The following is a 4,304-nucleotide window of genomic DNA, read 5'->3' on the forward strand; positions in this document are numbered from 1 at the left end:
ACATAAAATACAAACAATAAATTACGATATGGGCTGGAAGTTTATGTTACATTTTTTTTTAAGCAACCGATTGGAGCTCTGTCTTTTTAGGAACTCTATAACCCATAAGGAAGAATATAGGGAAATCTCTCAGGACCTACAAATTAAAAGATTTTCAGTGTTAATGACACACATAATAATTTTATTTTGCCATAGAAAGGGCATGAGAAACATTACTGCTCTTTGATTAAAATCATTTAAAGCCGATACTTGGCACAAAATGTTCAAATTACTTCTGTTTTTCTTATTGTCAAGGAATAAAAAGAAAATGGGAATAAACCTAGTGTAAGTCAGAAACAAATAATTTTAAATTCTATAATTTGAAACTCGAATTTTATAAGTTCTTTTCTTTTTTTAACAATATATGGTCAAAATAGAAAAAATAAAAGCCCAATTTATTGAATCGTTAGCTTTCTAAATGATGACATAAGAATGGCATCAGCCAAGTGACTGGATTGGATCCTGGATGGTACTGATTGAAGGGTTGCCCTACTTCATACAAATCAGGAGTAATTTAGTTTTCTGTTTTTCTTCATCTCCTTGAATCAGCGAATGTGGGAAATAGTCAATCCAGACTTCTGGAACTCTCACAAATTCTTTGATATAAGTCACCTGAACTGACTGACCAATAAACACATCAGCAGTCTTGGCCCGTAAAACACGGTAGTAGTGATGGCAGCAGCGGCAGGAGCAATGGCAAACCATATTGGGACATTTGAGATGCTCCAGAAGGCAGGGTGAGCAGAAGTAGATGAAGGATTAGTGAACCTGAAATGCCATGGTCACTGCAGATAAAGTTTAGTTCTAAAAAAGATTTCATCATTGCTGTTGTGATACATTGGTTTATTAACTGTTTTAATCATAATGTTCTTGAAATGTAGTACTATGTTCACGAATAAATAGTTTATGGTGTCATTTTTGTGTACAATATTTGATTAGAAAATCCAAGGGTGTATTCCATTCTATTCTAAAAGTGACATAGGGAACCACTTTACCTCTTACTTAGCCCTCAAGTATCTATATATCTCTTGATGGCTGTATTAGTCACTTATGCTGAAGTAGTTTTAATGATATGTAGGAATACAGTATCAGTGACTCATTCATGCTATATATGTTTCCAAAATCATGTTTCCCAAAGCACAGTAGGTAATGTGTATGCATTTAGTTAGGAAAAGCTATGCTATGTTTTGATAACAAATAAACTGAACACCTTAAAATAACATACATGCAGTTCCTGCTCATATAAAATCTACTGTGGCTCTGGATAACTTTCCACAGCAACTGTTCCTAATGTAGTGATTCAATAATCTAAGATGCTTCAATCCACCATTCAACATAAGGCTTCCTCCATTGCTATAGAAAACACTTGAAAGAGACAGAAGAATTACTTACAAGTATTTCACTGCCTCAGCCCAGATGTGACGTACATCACTTTCACTTGTATTTATTAGGTCAACATTAGTCAAATGGCTTCCATAACTATCAAGGAGCTGGGAAGTACAATTTCCCATATATATTTCCTATCTTCCTGTGTAGGAAGGAAAGAATGGTTATTCTTGAGGTCATTAGTTAGTACTCTCTCTCACAGTATGTAAGATAATCTTAAATGGTAGATATCAACTTTCATAATTTTTTCTGTTTTCACATGTATTTGAAAAATATATGTAGCACATCAAGCCTATAAGGTAATTGTTTGATTTTACATAAATTTAAGTTAAATTTTAATTACAGATACTATGCTATTATGATAAAAATGATGAAAGTGTTAAAAAGATGTTCACTGTTTGAGTAACACTGACATAAAGGAATCATTGTAAAACTAAAATTTTGGTACATGTAACTTCAGGCAAACAGGGAATATGGGGTGGGGCACAGAATTTTCTGTTTTAACAAGTACCGCACAGGATTCAGCAGCATATAGTCTGGGACGACATACTGAGAAAGATTGTTTCAGAGGCCAGTTGCTGTTAAAATTAGGGAGCCAGCGATAAAAGCCACCATGGGAGAGCCTGAAACTCCTTATGAGTACCCAATTTCTCTTTTTTTCTCTCACTATCTGACAGAGCTTGCTTTTCATACAATGTTGTGACACCAGCAATAAAGGGTTAAGACTTTGGAATGAGACGTTTGACCTGACAGACAATACCTTCAGAATTGCCATTTGTCTTCTCACCTAGTTTTTCATGTTGTCTAATATATTCAAACTGATAGTCTAGCCCCTCTCAAATTAAATGTAATAATATCAACAGATATTGTTGCTAGTCCCAAAGCTCTTTCGTTCACTAAAGACTTCCCTTTACTATTGGTGGCAAGTCAATTTTGTTGTGTTTTAATTTTTTTCTATTTCCATGTTTCCCAATAATACCTACAAATCTCTCCCAAGTAGGGTGACTTAGATGTCCTGATTTGTCTATAATATTCTTGGTTTGTATGTAATTTTTAATAGAAGGCTCTTTTACTCTCAAAAAAATGTCATATTTGAATGAGAAATTTTATGGTTATTCTGCTCCTGAGAGTTCTCATTTTATTTTACGATGTAAATGACTGATTTGTTGTCAAAGACTTTATTCCATTACCAGTGGCTAAAGCCTCAAGGATAGTTCTGGATGCTCAGGATTTTTTTTTAAGTTATTTTTTGTCACTATATATTTTCTGTAGAGTATAGAGAAAGGTAGAAGGATATACAGAGGAGTTAAAGGGAATAAACTACGACATTTATGACTGAAGATAAAACATGTTTTGAGAAACCCAAAGGAACTCATTATTCTGGCATGTGACAAATTGCCTTCACCTAATTTGAAAGATAACATATAAAACTGAAAATGAATCTTAGTATGTAGCTTGTATATATATATAACGCATTTGTAACATTTATTCCCCCATAGGCATTTAATGGTGTGAATTTTGTATCCTAATGAAATTAGATACATCTTACATCACCTCAATTCCATAATAGATTTAGGACAGGTACTGTGTAATCTTAAATAGAATTTCAGCTGGATGAAATTTAGCCATAATAATAAAAGTTATATGCACCATATTTACTTTTCTTGAATCCTACCATTAGATAGCACATAAAAGCTATTTATTTTCTAGTTACTCTAATTCTAGGAGAATGTTAAAGAGGATTCCAAAGCTACAGTATATCACATTTAGGTCTGTAGCTCATCAGACTGGCTTTTAAAATATGCAAGTGCCTACAGAGACCACCCCAGGTTAAAAGTCTCTAAATACTTCATGTTGCTTTACTGTTGAAAAATGTTTAGAGTGTGTTATCTTTTTAGAGCTTGGAAATCTAATTATTTATAATATCCAGTGACATTTACATTTTGCTAAATATACTCTGCTTGTAATAGAACACATCATCCCTAGGAAAATGGGTAGAGAATGCTTGGCTCTACGTTTGCTTATATATAATGTGAAATAACAGGGTAACCTGTTATCTTTTTGTTACAATAATATGATTTTAAAACATAATTCTCAAGAAATGTCCTTAATCATTATCATTTAAAATACAGAATAAGAAAAATTTATCATAGTTGAAATAATGTGTTTACCCTTTAACTCTCAACTATCAAATCAAATATCTATTCAAGTTTATTGATATCTTAAAACAATACCATTCATTTCCATGCCAACAGCTACAGAGTGTTTGGTTTAGTTTTTGAGATTGATTGAAAGTAGATTGTAAAGTTGACCTACTGTGTTAAGCTTATTTACACAAACGTAGTGTCTAGGAAAATAAACTCTGAAAGTACATAGCAGTTGAATCCTAAGGTATTTCACATCCTGAGCTTTCTAATACTTGCTTTACTGGGATCTGTTGGATAGAGAATCTCAACTTTATATAATTACCTTACATAGGAAAAAAATCATTTGAAAATTTAATCATTCTTAAATTTGAGGTTACATTTATGACTTGCTTTAAAAAAAAAAAAGACTTGCTTTTAATTGATTTGAAGAAGTTGCCTAAGCAAAATAATTTGTTAGTTCTAACATATCTATGAAACAATCACATATGAAATTTTTTCAGGCTCTTGAAACATACTTCCCTTACAAAAGTTGAAAATAATATTTTAAGATATAATCAATATAAAAAATCATAAATGTGAAAAAAAATCAGTGGAAACTCTCTTAAAAATTAATTTGGGTAAAGATGATGACAAATAGATTATTTAAAATAAATTTGCATTTATTCAAGGGTTAATCTTGGTGAATGGACATTTAAAAGCCCTTCCTGACGCTGCATCCTCTTCTGTTACATA

The 4,304-nt window shown here is 32.1% G+C and overlaps 1 pseudogene; it reads right to left on the reverse strand.

Moving 5' to 3' along the window:
- Positions 1 to 744, reverse strand: part of LOC111742029 — a 16,587-nt pseudogene extending 15,843 nt beyond the window's left edge.
- Between the last annotated feature and the right edge of the window lie 3,560 nt (positions 745 to 4,304).

This window comes from Pteropus vampyrus, unplaced genomic scaffold (genome assembly GCF_000151845.1).
Source record: "Pteropus vampyrus isolate Shadow unplaced genomic scaffold, Pvam_2.0 Scaffold4, whole genome shotgun sequence".
NCBI lineage: Eukaryota > Metazoa > Chordata > Mammalia > Chiroptera > Pteropodidae > Pteropus > Pteropus vampyrus.